This window comes from Dasypus novemcinctus, chromosome X (assembly GCF_030445035.2).
Source record: "Dasypus novemcinctus isolate mDasNov1 chromosome X, mDasNov1.1.hap2, whole genome shotgun sequence".
In the NCBI taxonomy this organism is placed as follows: domain Eukaryota; kingdom Metazoa; phylum Chordata; class Mammalia; order Cingulata; family Dasypodidae; genus Dasypus; species Dasypus novemcinctus.
In genome coordinates this window covers 65,767,884-65,787,168 of record NC_080704.1, presented here as the reverse complement: position 1 = coordinate 65,787,168, position 19,285 = coordinate 65,767,884, and positions in this window count along the sequence as shown.

Below are 19,285 nucleotides of genomic sequence, written 5' to 3'. Positions count from 1 at the left end.
TAAGCTGAGATTGAGAAAAAGTTGAATCAAATATCAAAGTACTTGTGGTAAAAATTATGCAAGATGGAGAAATTAGCCATGAGAGTAGTCACCAACATATTTATATGCCTAGACATCAACAAAAAATTACAAGCCATAAGGAAACAGGAAGAGATGACTCAGCCAAAAGGACACAACAAATATACTGAAGAGATAGAGGATTTAAAACAATTAATATGTGATAATCACAAATTTCTAAATCATTTCAAAAATTTTAAACAAAATATGACTAAAGAAATAAAGGTTATTAAGATGACACAGAGAGCATAAAGGACAATTTGAATGTCTGCAATAAAAAGTAACAGAACTTATGAGAATGAAAGGCATGATGGATGGGATTAAAAATACATTAGAGGCACATAAGAGCAGATTTTAATTGATTGAAGACAGATTTAGTGATTTCTTTTTTTTTTTTTTGCAATTACTCAATTCTGTCATTTATGTAAACGGATAGGCATAGCTGTGTTCCAAAAAAACTTTATTTACAAAAACAGACAGTTGGTCTGATATTACCTGTGACACAGTCACATACCCAATAATCACAGTAGAATTTATCTAATCCAAGAGTTTTAAGATCTGGGGTCATATCTTGGTTCTATCACCTACAAGCTGTTGCACCCTTACCTTTCTAAGCTCCAGTTTCCACATCTCCAAAATGTCGTTAGCTTCCTCTACCTACCTCACAGGTTTTTTAAGGGAATAATAATTAAAAATAATAACAGATAATTTAAAAGAATAAATATTAATAATCTTTACCATTTATAGAGCACTTCTTTAGTGCTAGGCATTATGGTAGATTATTTCCATTCATCATCTAATTTCATCCTCATGCTGTGAGAAAGGCTCCATTTGATACTACCATTAGTACAACTAACATCGAAATTAAAACTTGTTGAGTACCTACTGTGCACTAACCTGTTGGAGAATGACAGTGGGATCTTTTTGGAGATTTGAGTCTTAGTTTGAGATCCCATATTCTCTCCTGTGCAATAGGAGGTTACCTGCCGTGACCACCTCATACATCTCACGCTTCTAAGTCTACTTAAATGTCTGCTCACACCTCCTTGAGGCCAAGCTGCCCTGTGTGTATTAGATGTCTATTAGAGGAGGAAGAAACACCACCCTATTCTCTAGAAAACTCTTGGCAATGTGAGTATGGAATCACAGAGTCATGTCTTTTTTTTTTTTTGAAGGGTTTTTGAAATTTTTTCCAAATTCTACTCAATTTATTCACTTAAAAAAATATTATATTCAAAAAATATGAAGTCCCCATTCACCCCCACCGCCCACACCACACCACTACCCCCAAAGTAACACTCTCCCCCATCATCATGACACATCCACTGCATCCGGGGAGCACATTTCTGAGCATCGCTGCACCCCATGGCCTGTGGTCCACACCATAGCCCACACTCTCCCACGTTCCATCCAGTGGGCCATGGGAGGACATACAATGTCCTGCAATTGTCCCTGGAGCACCACCCAGGGCAACTCCAAGTCCCGAAAATGCCTCCACATCTCATCTCTTCCTCCCATTCTATGCACCCGGCAGCCACCATGGCCACTTTTTCCACACCAATACCACATTTTCTCTATTAGTAACCACAATAGATCATGAATTGGATATCATTAAGTCCACTCTAATCCTTACAGTATTCTCCTTTCCTGGGGACCTTGGCTTGGTTGTGTCCATTCCACATCTATGTTAAGGCAGAGCTTAGATTCCACATGGATACTGGATGCAATCCTCCTGCTTTCAGTTGTAGGCACTCTAGGCTCCATGGTGTGGTGGTTGACATTCTTCAACTCCATGTTAGCTCAGTGGAGTAAGTCCAATAAATCAGAGTGTAGAAGCTGAAGTCTGTTGAGGCTCAGGGCCTGGCTATCATATTGTCAGTCCAGAAATTCAAATCCCCTAGATATATCTTAAACCCCAGCACCAACTACAATTCCAGTAAAGTAGCATGAAAGACTTGTGAAAAGAGATCCCATCTGAGTCCAGTTCCATCAGGCAGAAACACTAGATTCAAAGAAGGGCCAATTGACATGGCAGTGAAACCCATCTGCCATGACCATGGAACCTATGGGTTGCTTTAGCCCTCAAAAGGACCAATACCTGGGGTTGTATCTACTTTATCTGTCTCTGAGACTCTGCTCAGGTGTGCATAAGGGCAATCCTTCTGACAAACTCCAGATTCTTTCTTAGAGACTCATAGCCATATGAACTCATTTGTCCTTCCCATTTCACCCTTACTTTAGGTCAAACAGCATTTTTATCTCCTGCTATTATATGTAGACAGGGATATTCTGCTGGTCTGCGTTGAACCTTTAATTTAAGGGCATTTTCCAGTTACGTCATCAGCTGGTACTTGGTAATGATCCTTCAGTGCCAGGGAGGCCCATCCCTGGGTGTCATGTCCCATGCTGGAGGAAAGGCATTGCATTTACATGCTGAGTTTGGCTTCGAGACTGGCCACATTTGAGTAACACGGAGGCTGTCAGGAGGTAACTCTTAGGCACAGTGCTGCTCTAGGCCTTGTTCTTATTTCAGGTGTGTAGGCTCACAAGCATAGTCATTAGTATCAGGGGCTCACTGTTGAACCCTCATTCCTTCCTGAAACTTACCATTACACCTGGGGGACTGCTGCTGCTCCCCTAGGGACCACGACAGAGCCCATACTGGCGAGTAACCCAGTACCCCCGCAGCTGTTGTTTTTAATTGTTTCCACTATGAGTATATCCAAACATTTCCATGCACCCTGGACACATGCCCTGTATAATTCCCTGTCAACCATATATCACCTGTCAATAACATCCCATACCAGTATTCCTCCGCTGCCATTGTTGAACCACTCTGTAATCCAAAACTTCCTGAAAAGTGAAGCCCAATATAATGTCAGGTTTCCTTACTAGAAAATGGAATATAGCAATGAGTTTAAAGGTTAGATACAGAATGCATATGGAATTGGAAAAATTCTGCATCCTATCTTTTTCTTTTCTTTTTTCCTAATTATTGAGCTTCCTTTCACAAGAGCCATGGATCACAGTAATTCATATATACAATTTACAGTACTCCCACACATCCACCATAAAAACTTTTCCCTTCCACAGCGATAATCTTTTAACTTATTCATAACATATTTACTGAAACTGATGTACAGATTCTGAGACAATTGCTTTCAAACAAGGTGACATCTGTTCTTACACTGTGGTCCATACTTTAGGCTACACAGTTTTCTAAATATTTTAGTTATCCTATGTTTTACATTATGGTTTACATTATTAGTCTGTCGTCCCCTATATGTTTTTGGTGTAATATTACATGTTTTATATCCATCCTTGTGTACTCTCGTGAAACACCTCTCTTGCCCCCACATATACCTTGGTTCCATCCATTCAACATCCATTTCCCCCTCCCCTTGGGGCCCACAGCGACAGCCAATCTCCATTTCCCAAGGAGCCATGTCCAGGGATACTTGCAACAGAGTTGAGGGCCTGACTTGCTCAGCTGCCCTAATGCCCTGGCAGCCACCCTTTCTCTTGAGAGATACAGTTCCCTCTATTTGATGGCATTAGTCCTCCCCAGGATGTGGGTCCACCCCGACTCTCACTTCATGGGTCTCTACCCAATGGTACAACCCACCCTGGCAGAATGAGCATTCAGACATTCCCCAGGTGTCTGTCCCACGTCAGACCATCCCCTTCGAGCATCCAAATCAGGTAACCCTCCTAATTATATTTTGATACGGTTTTCTCAGCATTTTACTCTCAACCAACACCTGACAATCTCCTATGTTCATATGTTGCCCCTCCCTCCCCCCAATTTTTTGGGCAATATTACACATCCGCCCATCCCCAGCCCCCCTCAAACCCGCAAAACCCCACTCAAAGCAACCCCATGCCCCCATTTTATCTCTTCTTTGTGCATATACTTACCAACAGCTCATCATAGATTCCACCCTCCAGACGTCAGGTCATATCCTTTCTCCACCCCCCGATTTCCTGTAAACCTATCTTCCAGTCTCTAGCTCTCTGAGGCAGCTTGCTTATTTCATATCATCATGTAGTATTGTAGGTCAATAGTATTTGGTCATGTAGTATTTGTCCTTCAATGCCTGGGTTGCTTCACTCAACATAAGGTTCTCAAGATTCATCCATGTTACCACGTGTGCTTGTAGTGTATTTGTTCTTAAAGCCTAGTTGTAATCCATTGTATGTATGTACCACATTTTATTGATCCACTCATGTGTTGATGGGCATTTGGGTTGATTCCAACTGTTGGTGATAGGGAACAATGCTGCTATGAACATTGGTGTGCATATATCGGTTTGTGTCCTTGTTTTCCGTTCTGCTGGGTATATACCCAGCAGTGGTATTGCTGGGTCATATGGCAAATCTGTGGTTAGTTTTTTGAAAAACGGCCAAACTGTCCTCCAGAATGGTTGGATCCTTCTGCATTCCCACCAGCAGTGGATGAGTGTTCCCCTTTCTTCACATCTCTCCAGCATTTGTATTCTTCTGTTTTTTTCCCATAGCTGCCAATCTTATGGGAGTAAGATGGTATCTCATTGTAGTTTTGATTTGCATTTCCCTGATAGCAAGAGATTTGGAGCGTTTTTTCATGTGCTTTTTAGCCATTTGTATTTCATCTTTGCAGAAGTGTCTGTTTAAATCTTTTTCCCATTTTTAAAATGGGTTGTTTATCTTTTTATTTTCAAGATATAAAAGTTCTTTATATACGCAAGTTATAAGTCTCTTATCGGATATATGGTTGTCAAATATTTTCTCCCATTGTGTGAGTTTCCTTTTTACTTTCTTGACAAACACCTTTGAGGTGCAGAAGGCTTTAATTTTGAGGAAATCCCATTTATCTATTTGTTCTTTACTGCTCGTGCTTTGGTGTGATGTTCATGAAGCCATGTCCTATTACAAAGTCTTGTAGATGTTTCCCTACACTGCTTTCCAAGGTCTTTATGGTCTTGGCTCTTATAATTAGGTCTTTGATCCATCTTAAGTTGATCTTTGTATAAGGTGTGAGATGGTAATCCTCTTTCATTCTTCTACATATGGATATCCAGTTCTCCAGGCACCATTTGTTGAATAGGCCATTCTCTCCCAGTTGAGAGGCTTTGGTGTCTTTATCCAATATTATATGGCTATAGATATGAGGTTCTATATCAGAACTTTCAATTCAATTCCATTGGTCTGTGTGTTTCTCCATATGCCAATACCATGCTGTTTTCAGTATTGTAGCTTTGTAGTATATTTTGAAGTCAGGTACTGTGATTCCTCCAATTTCTTTTTTCTTTTTCAATATGTCTTTGGCTATTCAGGGCCTCTTTCCTTTCCAAATAAATTTCATAGTTAGTTTTTCTAGTTCCTTTAAGAAGGCTGTGTTGATTTTTATTGGGATTGCATTGAATGTATAGATCAGTTTTGGTAGGCTAGACATCTTAATAATATTTAGTCTTCCTATCCATGAACAGGGAATATCCTTCTATTTATTTACGTCTTCTTGGATTTCCTTTAACAGTCTTGTATAGTTCTCGGTGTATAAATTTTTTACATCTTTAGTTAAATTTATTCATAAATACTTGATTATTGAATTTACTATTGTGAATGGTATTTATTTCTTGATTTCCTTCTGAGCTTACTCATTATTGGTATACAGAAATGCTACTGATTTTTGTGCATTGATCTTATAACCTGCCACTTTACTAAACTCATTTATGAGTTCTAGAAGCTTTGTTGTAGACCTCTAAGTGTTTTCTATGCATAGGATCATGTCATCTGTAAATAATGAAATTTTAAATTCTTCCTTTCCAATCTGAATGTCTTTTTTATCTGGTTCTTGCCTCAGTGCTCGAGCAAGTACTTCTAAGCCAATGTTAAATAGAAGGAGAGAGAGTGGATGTCCTTGTCTTGTTCCTTTATTTAGAGGGAAGTATTTTAGGATTTCTCCATTGTAAATGATGTTGCCTGTAGGTTTTTCATATATAATCTTCATCATGTTCAAAAAATTTCCTTGTATCTGATCTTTTGAGTGTTTTTATCAAGAAAGTGTGCTGTATTTTGTCAAATGCTTTTTCTGCATCTATAGATATAATCATGTGATTTTTTCCTTTCAATCTGTTTATATGGTGTATAACATTGATTGATTTACTTATGTTGAACCATCCTTGCATACCTGGAATGAATCCCAGTTGGCGTGGTGTATAATTCGTTTAATGTGCTGTTGAATATGATTAGCAAGTATTTTGTTAAGTATTTTTGCGTCTAGGTTCATTAGAGAAATTGGTCTGTAATTTTCCTCTCTTGCAGTGTCTTTGTTTGACTTTGGTGCTAGGGTAATGTTGGCATCATAGAAGGAGTTAGGCAATGTTCCTTCTGTTTCCATTTTTTGGTATATTTTCAGCAGAATTGCTGTTAGTTCTTTCCTGAATGTATTGTAGAATTTACCTGTGAAGCCCTCTGGCCCTGGGCTCTTCTTAGTTGGGAGGTATTTAATGACAGATTCTATCTCTTTACATGTGATTGGTTTGTGGAGATCATCTATTTCTTCTTTCATCAATATGGGCTGCTTATGTGTGTCTAGGAATTTGTACATTTCCTCTGAATTGTCATTTTTGTTGGAATATAGTTTTTCAAAGTATCCTCTTATGATAGTCTTTATTTCTGTGGGGTCATTTCTTATTTTGTGTATTTCCATCTTCTCTCTGTTTTTCTTTGTTAGTCTCACTAAAGGTTTGTCAATTTTATTGATCTTCTCAGAAAACCAGCTCTTGGTTTTGTTTATCTTTTCAAGTGCTTTCTTATTTTCTATTTCATTTAGTTCTGCTCTTATCTTTGTTATTTCCTTCCTTCTTCCTGTTGGATTACTTTGTTGTTTTTTTTCTAATTCCTCCAAATGTGCAGTTAGTTCTTCAGTTTTTGCCCTTTCTTCTTTTTTGATGTATGAATTTATGGCTATAAATTTCCCTCTCAGTACTGCTTTTGCTGCATCCCATTAATTTTGGTATGTTGTGTTATCATTATCATTTGTTTCAAGGTAGTCATTGATTTCTTTTGAGATTTCCTCTTTTACCCACTGTTTTTCTAAGAGTGTGCAGTTTAATTTTCATATCTTGGTGTGAAATCTGGGCCTCTGGCCCTTGCAGATTTCCAGCTTCACTCCACTGTTGTCAGAGATATTATTTTGATGATTTCAATATTTCTGAATTCATTAAGGCTTTCTTTGTGGCCTAGCATATGGTCTATCTTGGAGAATGATCCATGTGCACTTGAGAAAAATGTATATCCTGCTGTGTTTGGGTGTAATGATCTGTATATGTCTATTAGATCCAGCTCCTCTAATAAACTGTTCAAATATTTTGTTTCTTTAGTAATTCTCTTTTGAGATGTTTTGTCTAGAGTTGATAGTGGTGTATTAAAATCCTCCTCTATAATTGTAGATACATCTCTTTTTCACTTAGATTTTCCAGCATTTGCCTCATGTATTTAGAGGCGTCCTTGTTAGGAGCATAAATATTTATGATACTTCATTCTTCTTCAGAGATTTTCCCTTTCACAAATATGTAGTATCCTTTTTTTTTCCAAATTCTACTCAATGTATTCTTTTTTATAAAAGATATTACATTAAAAAAAATATGAGGTCCCAATTCACCACCACCACCCCCACCCCACCACTCCCCTCACAGTAACACTCTCTCCCATCATCATGTCACATCCATTGCATCTGGTGAGTACATCTCCGAGCATTGCTGCAACCCATATCCCGTGTTCCACACCATAGCCCACACTCTCCCACGTTCCATCCAGTGGGCCATGGGAGGACACAGAACATCCGGCAATTGTCCCTGGGGCACCAACCAGGAGAACTCCAAGTCCGGAGAATGCCTCCACATCTCTTCTCTTTCTCCCCTTCTCCATACCCAGCATGCACCATCGCAACTTTTTCCACATCAATGCCAAATTTTTCGATTATTAACCACAATGGTTCACGTATAGGATATCATTAAGTCCACTCTAATCCTTACTGTATTCCTCCTTCCTGTGGACCTTGGCTAGGTTGAGTCAAGAGGGTGTTTAGATTCCACATGGATATTGGATGCAATCCTCCTGCTTTCAGTTGTAGGCACTCTAGGCTCCATGGTGTGGTAGTTGACATTCTTCAACTCCATGTTAGCTGAGTGGAGTATGTCCAATAAATCAGAGTGTAGTAGCTGAAGTCTGTTGAGGCTCAGGGCCTGGCTATCATATTGTCAGTCCAGAGATTCAAATCTCCTAGATATATCTTAAGCCCCAGCACCAACTACAATTCCAGTAAAGTAGCATGAAAGACTTGTGAAAAGAGATCCCATCTGAGTCCAGCTCCATCACGCAGAAACACCAGCACCAAAGGAGGGCCAACTGGCATGGCAGTGAACCCCATCTGTCATGACCATGGAACCTATGGGTTGCTTTAGCCCTCAAAAGGACCAATACCTGGGGTTGTATTTACTTTATCATTCTCTGATACTCTGCTCAGGTGTGCATCAGGGCAATCTTTCTGACAACTTCTAGACTCTTTTTTAGAGAGTCATAGCCATATAAACTCATTTGTCCTTTCCATTTCCCCCTTACTTTAGGTCAAACAGAATTTTTAACTCCTGTTTTTATATGTAGAAAAGGATATTCTGCTGGTCCACGTTGAACCTTTAATTTAAGGTCATTTTCTACTTACGTCATCAACTCGTAGTTGGTAGTGATCCCTTGGTGCCAGGGAGGCTCATCCCCGGGTGTCATGTCCCATACTGGGGGGAAGGCATTACATTTACATGCTGAGTTTAGCTTCAAGACTGGATACATTTGAGTAACACGGAGGCTGTCAGGAGGGAACTCTTAGGCACAGTGTTGCTATAGGCCTTGTTCTTATTTCAGGTGTGTAGGCTCCCAAGCATAGTCATTAGTATCAGGGGCTCACTGTTGGACCCTCATTCCTTCCTGGTCCTTACTGTTGCACCTTGGGGACTGCCACAGCTCCCCTAGAGACCACAACAGAGCACCCCCCGGCCAGGAACCCAGTACCCCCCCAGCTGTTGTTTTTAATTGTTTCCACTATGAGTATAGCCAAACATTTCCATGCACCCTGGACACATGCCTTGTATAACTCCCTGTCAACCATATATCGCCTGTCAATAACATCCCATACCAGTATTCCTCCGCTGCCATTGTTGAACCACTCTGTGATCCAAAACTTCCTGAAGAGTGAAGCCCAATATAATGTCAGGTTCCCTTACTAGTAAAATGGAATATAACAATGAGTTTAAAGGTTAGATATAGAATATATATTGATTTGGAAAAATTCTACTTCCTATATTTTTCTGTTCTTTTTTCCTTATTATTGAGCTTCTCTTCACAAGAGCTCTAGATCACAGTTATGTAGTATCCTTCTTTGTCTCTAACAATTGTTTTGCATTTAAAGTCTATTTTGTCTGATATTAATATAGCTACTCCTGCCTTTTTTTGGTTATTGTTTACTTTTATGATTGTTTTCCAGCCATTCACTTTCAGCCTCCATGACTCTCTGGGTCTAAGATGTGTCTCTTCTAGACAGCATGTAGATGGTTCTTATTTCCTTATCCAATGTCCCAGTCTGAATCTTTTGATAGGTGCATTTAATCCACTGACATTCAGCATTATTAATTTCAAGGAATTATTTATGTTAGCCATATTTTGATTGGACTTGTGTTTGTCATATTTTGTTTGTTTTTTTTCCCTTCTCTTTTTGTCTTTTTTGTTGCTCTTACACTCTCCACCAACTCTGTATGTCCTGTTTTTTCCTTTGTTCCTGCAGAACTCCCTTTAGAATTTCTTGAAAGGGAGGTTTCTTGTTGGCATACTCTTTCACTTTCTGTTTATCTGTGAATATTTTGAACTCTCCATCATTTCTGAATGCTAGTGTAGCTGCATAGAGTATGCCCAGTTGGAAATTTTTTTCTTTTACTACCTTGACTATATCATACCACTGCTTTCTTACCTCCATGGTTTCAGATGAGAAATCAGCACTTAATCCTATGGAGCTTCCCTTGTATGTGATGGTTTTCTTTTCTCTTCCTGCTTTTAGAATTTTCTCTTTGTCTTGAACGTTGGATAATTTGAAAAGTATATGTCTTGGGGTGGACCTGTTTGGGTTTATGACGATTGGGGTGCACTGTGCTTCTTGCATATGTACATCTGTCTCTTTCAGTATATTTGGGAAGTTTTCAGCCATTATTTCCTGCAACACTCCTTCTGATCCTTTTCCCTTCTCTTCTCCTTCTGGGATGCCTATCATACGTATGTTTGAGTGTTTTGCATTGTCATTCAGGGCCCTAAGTCCTAGCTGGATTTTTTCTATCTTTTTATCGACCACTTCTACTATCTGTTTGATTTCCGATGTACTGTCTTCCACATCACTAATTCTCTGCTCTGTCTCTTCTAGTCTGCTGATATTGGCTGCGAGTGTATTTTTGATTTCTTGAACTGTGGTGTTCATTCCCATCATATTTGTTATCTTTTTGCATATGTCTGCAATTTCCCCTGCAGGTGTTTTCTTCATGTTGTTAACCTCTTCCTTTACTTCATTAAATTTGTCTGTGATATATGTTCTGAGATTTTTAATTACTCGTGTGAAGTTCTGCTCCCCTTCCTGGTTTTTAGTATGTTCACTGGATTCAGCCATGTTTTCCTGATTACTGGTTTGGTTTGTAGATTTTTGTTGCTGTCTGGTCATCATTTTATCTTGACGGGTTTAATCAGTTCCTTAGCTTCCTTGTTTAGTCTCGGGGAATAATTAGCTGTTGTTTTTGTGTATGTGTTGTATCTTCTCTTTGTCACTTTGTTCTTCTTATTCTAATTTCTTATTGCTGGTTGAGTTCACTTCAAAGGAAATTATTAGGGCCAGGGAAAGGCAATTGTGTAAGCAAGGAAAAAGTGTCAAGTAGTATTGGTGATAAATGTTAACAGAGCAACAATATTAGATCTGGGAGGATGGATATTAGATTCATGTAAGTTGTGTAGAGTTATAGCAGTAGGTAGATACCTATAATGAGGTAGTTGACTGAATATGGGAGGAATATGGTATGAATTAAAAAGCTAGTGTTTTCGTGAGAGAGGGAAAGAGGAAACAAAGGCAATAGTTTCAAGAGCGGATAAAAGACAGAAACGACAACAAAGGTATTAGAAAGTAAGAGTTAGACACTTTGGGGATCAAAGAAAGGGAGGTGGAATATAGGAGAGACAGTAGATGATGGAGAATATCAAGATGTAGGGAAAAGGGGATAGTGTAGGTAGCCAAAATCAATTCATACAGAAATGAGGCAATGGAGGATGAGGAAATCCAGCAAATGTGAGGTGTTCCCTGTACCACTTATTGTATAATTAATGAGGGCAAGCATGCAAAAGTTTGGCTCTCAGAACTGGCCACCTCCGAGGTCTGAGGCACAAAATACGCCTCCCTTGGTTGGCCCCTCAGGACGAGGTATGCACCTACGCCTCCCCACAGGGGAAACTCATGCAAGCCCCCTCACACCACCTCCGTCTGGGCCAATCTCAGGGCCTCTTACCTCGTAAAGACACGCCTGCTCTCTTCCACCTATCAGTGAGCTATCCAGCTCAGCCCTCTCAAATTTAAGCTCTCCCTAGTAACTACTGACCAGCCTACTAGACGCGTTCTGCTTCTATGCCCTTATAAGGTAACAACAGCTAATCTAGCCTATCAGAACCCAATCACCCTATACCAATCCCCTCTCTTCATACTCTTTAAAACTGCTTGTACTTCCTCAATAAAGTAGACCTGCGCCATCCGCCTCATCTCCGCAGTTGTCCTTTGAGTCACTGTGCGTCCTCTCACACCTGCGCCTCCCCACCCCAAGCCCCCTGTCTAGAGAAGCGGGGGCTCCTCACCTCATGTGGCACCCAACATGGGGCTCCCCGTGGGGCCTGGCTTCGACCACTCATCGTCGTCCAGGAGCAGGTCAGGACCCCTCTGGGTGCACCTCCCCTAGCTAGCATGGGAAGCTCACTCTCCTGGCAGCAAAGCCCACAGGTTTGGGCCCTTACCGCCCTCTTAGACTGCCACAGATGTAAAGTCTCAGCCCGTCAGCTTCAGACCTTCTGGGACCTCCTTCTTCCCTTTAACCCCTGGCTTACCACCGCCAACCTCTGGGACCCAGACACTTATCATGTGCTCATAGATCAGGTCACCTCTGCCATGGAGCACGAAAATAAGCATTTCCCTCCTGGCCTCATTCCTACCCTCATCACCATACGCTCCTACCTCCAAGGAGCCGCTCCTCCCACCGCGGCTTACAGCTGCGAGGAGGCCAACCTCACTGACGACAGGGACGACGACTCCGTCTCCCTCGTGTCCCAGCTTAACAATCTCTTAGAGCCCGTGCAGCCGCAGGTGCTCTCTCCTAAAGTGCAAAATCTTGAGCCATCGGCACCTCCGCTTAAGCATCAAGATGGCGCATTTCCGCCTTCTTCCCCATCCAAGCCCAAACATGGTGCACTTCCACTTTCTTCCCCGCTCGCCACGCCCAAGGACCCAAGCGGCCACCCCCCATCTCCTCTCCCGGGGAAGGCACCACCTCTCTCCGCAGCAGCTACATCACTGTACCCTGAACTTCCTGCTGCCGCAGCACAGGAAGTCCCCAACTTCCCCCACCCTCCCTGTCTGCAGGGCGGGGCCGCCGCAACCACCCCGTTGACCCAGGCGGCTAGCATCTGCCTAGGACTAACCAACCCATACCCGCACGCCGGCTCCTCCATATTTGCCCCTTGGCCATTCCCCACCATTCTCGAGTCGCAGCCAAATAATAATTCCCCATCATTTCCCGCTGCGCACTTCCAAATGATGTGTCAGGAGCCTTTACCTCTGCCCACCCCGAGCGGCTCCACTCAGCCTTCAGCCGGCTTCCCCCAGCTCTTCCCCCTCAACATCCAACAGACTCCACAGCACCCCCTCCCTTGGTACCCCCACGAACGCGCAGAGGTCAAACGCCTCAGGGAGGCAGTGAAAGAGGACGGTCTCGGCAGCCCATACGCCAGACAGCTCCTCGATGACATCTCTCTTCACTTAAATCTCCCTTACGATTGGCTCTCTGTTGCCCGTGCCATCCTAACTCCCGGTCAATTTGTCAACTGGCGCGCACATTTCCAGAACCAAGCCGAACTCCAGGCAGCCACCAACCTTCAGAATGGCGTCCCCTTCCCGGCCGAGGCCTTCTTAGGCACCGGGCCTTTTGCAAACCCTGGGGTATACGCCCGGGCGCCTGCCACCTTTTGGGATCAATGCCATTCGGTTGCCTTGCAAGCCTTTCAAAGCTGCTCGGCTATTAAGACTGATGGTCTCACTAAACTAACCCAAAGGAAGGACAAGGACTTCTCAGCCTTCATTTCGCGAGTCCAAGAGGCCTGTGAACGAAAAGTAGAAAATGATCAGGCCAGTCGAGCCCTCGCTGGGGAACTTATCCTAGAAGGGGCAAACTCGGCCTGCAAGCAGGCCATCTTGACTGTGCGTGATAAAGACATACATGAATGGATATTGGCGTGCAAAGACTTGGATCAAACCACCCAAGTCCTAGCCACCACCCTAGCCACCTCCATAAACCATTCCACCCAGAACCTCGCCGACACCTTGGCCTCATCCCTGGCCGAGGCCCTCTCCCTTACCGGAGGCTGCTTTAAATGTGGGGAAAAGGGCCATTTCGCCCGCAACTGCCCCCAAGGACCCTGCCCTTCTAACCATCGGCCTCCAGGGCCTCCCACTCCTTGCCCAAGGTGCGGGCGTGGCTATCACTGGGCCAGAGACTGCCGGTCACGCACAAATAAGAGCGGCAGGCCTTTAAACTTCCAAGGGGGTGGGCCCCAGCCCCACAACCAAGAGGTTCCCCCCCCGGCCCCACAACCAAGGGGTCCCCCCCGCACGCAAACCACCAAAGCCATAATGTGGTCCATCCCCATCCACCAAAATAAACCTCTTCTAGCCATAAAAGTTGGAGGAAAAGGTGGAAGGCAATGGTTTCATGGCACCCTTGACTCCGGAGCTGAAGTCTCCTGTTTCCCCATTTGTTATGAACACCTATGGGAAACCATACCGGGTCCTCCCATACAAGGTGCCACTGGGGAAGCGCCCTCCCGAAAGACTAGGAAATTAATTCCATGGGAGGACGAAGATGGACACAAAGGGCTATTTCAGCCTCTCATTGTGCCAGAACTCCCTACTATTCTATGGGGCTGTGATATCCTCGAACAAAGCGGTGCTATCATCTCCACTGAGCACCCTGGGTCTACGGAGCACCCCCAATTCTAAGCGCCATTGCTCGTAATTTACCGCCTCAACCCGTTCCTCTTCAATGGGACACAGAGGAACCTATCTGGGTTGAGCAATGGCCTCTCCCGTCTCATAAATTGGAAGCTTTAAAGTTATTAGTACAAGAGCAGCTACACCTGAAACACATAGAACCCTCTGTTAGCCCATGGAATTCCCCAGTCTTTGTCATACACAAAAAAGACAAACAGGCATACCAATTCCTCCATGACCTACGTGAGATAAATAAGCATATAAAACCAATGGGTTCCCCGCAACCAGGGCTACCTCACCCGTCAGCTATTCCCAAAAAATATCACATACTTATTATTGACATCAAAGACTGTTTCTTCTCCATACCACTGCATCCTAATGACCGCGAAAAGTTCGCCTTCACGGTTCCACTGCCCAATCATCAAGGGGCTAATGCTAGATATCAATGGACCGTGTTACCGCAAGGTATGAGAAACAGTCCAGCAATGTGCCAAAATTATGTCAATCAGGCCATTGAACCTCTTAGATCCTCATATTACGTCATCCACTATATGGATGACATCCTCATCGCTCACAGTGAAGAAGAAATGCTAATCGAAGGGCTAAACCAATTAAAATTAAACCTCCAACAAATAAACTTAACCATCAAAGAAGAAAAGGTACAAAAGGTAGCCCCATTCACATTTCTTGGATACCGAATAACCTCCCGTATAAATCCCATATCACCGCAACTCGAGACTCTGGAAGCTCTCACTCTTACCGAGCTGCAACAGCTTTGCAGACATATCAATTGGATTAGAACCTCCATCCCTATCACTACACAAGACCTTGACCCCCTTTTCCAGCTGCTTAAAACACCTGGGCACCCTTCCGATATAATTCATAAAAAGATTAAAATCACCCCGGCTGCCAAACAAGCCATAGAAAAGGTGTCCCAGGCTTTGTCGAAAGCAGTTATCAATAGATATAACCCTGAGGAACCAATCTTAGCTCTAGTCCTCAAAACCCTAGGCACCCCAACGGGAGTGTTATGGCAAAATGGGCCTCTTCTTTGGGTGCGTTTGTCTAAATCTCGCATTCCAAAGCTCCTGCCACTAATACAGGCCTTTATATCCTTGGCATCAGACCTTGTCACTTTGTGTAGACAAAGGTACAATGTAGAACCTGCACGAATTATATGGCCATTAAATAAAGAACAAACTACCACCCTCTTGCAGGAGAACTATAGCATGCAAGTGCTCAAGGAACAGTATACTGGGGACTTTGACACACATTACCCTTCAAGCAAGTTGTTGCAAGGCCTTACAGGCATAAAGTTAATGGAACAAAACCATGCGTTCCCTTCTGGAGCGCCTATTCCTCATGCCACAGTAGTATTCACTGATGCATCCAAACGTGTAGCATATACAACCAACAAATGCACACCCTCATATCAGGCCTATAAGTTAACTAATTCAATCCAGAGGGGTGAGCTACATGCAATCATAGCAACCCTTCAAACATTTAGTCAGGAACCACTTAACATATTTTCAGACAGCCAGTATGCCTGCCAGGTTTGTAAAACCATAGCGTACTGCACCTTCTTCCCCACAGACTCACCTCTAGATGCAGCCCTGGTTGACCTAAAAAAGGCCCTGGAGCATAGACATCACCCCTGGTATATCAGCCATGTTAGAAGTCATACCTCACTTCCAGGAGCTATAGCAGAAGGAAACCATTTGGTTGACTCTTTAGTCTCGGCACTCCTAATGCAACAATTGACCGTTGATCCCATCAGTCAGGCAAAAAATCTGCATGCGCGCTTTCATTTTTCAGCTGCGTCCTTAAAGCACTTACTCCCTGATGTACGTTTAGACACATGCAAACACCTAGTGCGCCTTTGCAAAACCTATGCACCATTCTTACCATTGGGACCCCTACAACCTCAAGGGGTTAACCCCCGAGGCCTGAAGCCCAACGCACGCTGGCAAATGGATGTCACCCACATCCCAACATTTGCTAGGCTAAAATATGTACATGTCATCATAGATACTTATTCTCATTTAACTTATGCGGCAGCCTTGGCCAGTGAAAAGGCTAGGCACTGCATAAAGGCACTGCGACAAGCCATCCTGTTCATGGGAGTGCCTTGGGACCTAAAAACAGACAACGGCCCTGCCTATACTAGCAGAGAGTTCCAAAATTTTATCAGAACGTACAACATCACACACCATTTTGGCATCCCATACAATCCACAAGGTCAAGCCATAGTAGAAAATACACACCATCGCTTAAAGGTTCTCATTGAAAAAGAGAGGGGTATACAGCCCCAAGCTACACCAGATGAACTATTAACTTCATGCCTAATACACTTAAATCTGATGACATTTGACAAGAATGGCCTCTCGCCAATGCATAAGCATTGGGGGCCCTCTATAATATCTACTCCTCTTCCCCTTGTATATTGGAAGAACCCAGAATCCAACAACTGGCAGGGACCCAGCCCCCTTCTAACCCAAGGATGAGGGTTTGCTTGTATTTTTCCAGATAACGTCCCACAGCCCATCTGGATCCCTGGAAGGAATGTCCACCCAGCAACCGGAGAGACCAAACTGACCCAGTCAGGGTCCATGGAAGCTGTCCCGGAGGGACCGCCGGCGGATGCGAGCTCTCCAACACCAGATACAACACCTCAACATGTCGGATGAAGCTCCAGACATCACCGCCCTGGTCCGCCTTTATAGGAGAGCCAGAGCCACCGGCCCAACGAAGCCCCCTAACCTCGTTGCCGTGCTGCTTGCTATGCTCTCGCTCGCCTCTACAGGCCAGGCCATGGAGGTCTGGGCAGCAGTCCGTCATCCTCCTGGACTCCTTTTCCTTTCCCCGCAGAGCCTTGTTTTCCCCCAACTCATCCTAAGCAACTGCTCTCTACAGCTACCATGCAACCCCACCTTCGTACCCACATCGATAACTCTCACTGTTTCTCTTACTCTCCCCCAGACGCTCTCTTACTTATAGCCTTTGGCAGTGTTGCCAATCCTATAACCAATCCTTTTGGAATTATACTCTCTCTCTGCAGCATGACATAGAAACCTTTAATGACCTCGTTGTCCCTGAATTTACTATTAGCCTCCTCAGTCAGCTACTCAATAAGTTCACCCAATTTTCAACCCTGCCAATCTCATTTTCTATGGTATCCTTTTCCTAATAGCTGTTATTCTTCTCATAGTGTTCAGACGTGTCTTTACCTCCCTAACCGCGTTAAAGCAGAACCAGCAAGTTCTGGCTATCTCCACCCTAGCCTTAAAAGAAAACAAAGGGGGAATTGAGGGCAAGCATGCAAAAGTTTGGCTCTCAGAACTGGCCACCTCCGAGGTCTGAGGCACGAAATACGCCTCCCTTGGTTGGCCCCTCAGGACGAGGTATGCACCTACGCCTCCCCGCAGGGGAAACTCATGCAAGCCCCCTCACACCACCTCTGTCTGGGCCAATCTCAGGGCCTCCTACCTCTTAAAGACACGCCTGCTCTCTTCCACCTATCAGCGAGCTATCCAGCTCAGCCCTCTCAAATTTAAGCTCTCCCTAGTAACTACTGGCCAGCCTAGTAGACGAGTTCTGCTTCTATGCCCTTATAAGGTAACAACAGCTAATCTAGCCTATCAAACCCAATCACCCTACACCAATCCCCTCTCTTCATACTCTATAAAACTGCTTGTACTTCCTCAATAAAGTAAACCTGCGCCATCCGCCTCATCTCCGCAGTTGTCCTTTGAGTCACTGTGTGTCCTCTCACGCCTGCACCTCCCCACCCCGAGCCCCCTGTCTAGAGAAGCGGGGGCTCCTCATCTCAATTAAGATAAAAAAAATAAGAAGAAAATGAGGGACAAGGGAGAAAAAAAAGAAAGAGAAAGAAAAAGGGGGGTGGATAAATGGAGGGGAACAAATAAGGAAAAGAAAAAAGATATAGAACAACCACAACAGGAACCACCAAACAAAACCTCTAAATAACTGGGAAAAAAAAAGACTTTTGGGGATACGCTGGAGAAAAGACTAGGAGATAATGCACTGTTAGTAATCAGGACATTAAAAAATAAAAAAAGAAAAATAAATAAAAACAAAACAAAACAAAAAAGAAAAAACGCAAACGTTGAGGGCTAGGACTTTCAAGGACCTCAGATGGACCTCAAGGTGTGATGGATTCAGGGTTGGAAAGTCTGAGATATTGAAGACTCAAGAGGTGTGATTCTCTGGGGTGTGGGCCACCAGGGTTTAGGGGACTCAGACCTGGCAACCTCAACTCTGGTTAAGAGGGAACCTGGGAGCACCGCAGTGCAACATAGCCTTCAGGGATCCCTGCTGCTGGGTGCCAGCCCTATGGGAGAGGTCACATCCGCAAACTCTACCCTATGTGTCTGAACCCCGCAATTCACTCACTCATTCGGGTCTCTTCTGTGGCTGTATCACCAATTCGACTTCAGGACACCTCCCACTCTGTAAGCCACCAGAACAGCCACCTGGGGGCGCCTCTACATTGCAGCCAATTTAATGACGCAGATCAGTAGCCTGGCCTGGGGGTGGGGCTCCAGCCAGAAATGCCAATAACAGAGTCCAAAATCGAAATTCCCATGCTTTGCCAATTATTTCCAGACGTCTTCCTCCCTGCCAGTCCCTGAAACAATCTCCTGGTGATGTCTCTTTATTGTGAACAATTTAAGGCTGCTGCAGATTAGCAGCCAGCCTTGGGGGGCATGGCTCTAGGTGGAAGCGCTATTATTTGTCTTTGCAATCAAAAATTCCCTGCCTCACCATAAAATTCCCATTTGTCTCCCCAAATTGGCCTGCGAAGGCCTCCTGCCCTGTTAGCCCCCCAATAGCTTGCTCAGGGCTTATGAATTCCCCAGCACCACAAAGCTTCCAGAAATCGCCACTGCAGCGCCAGTG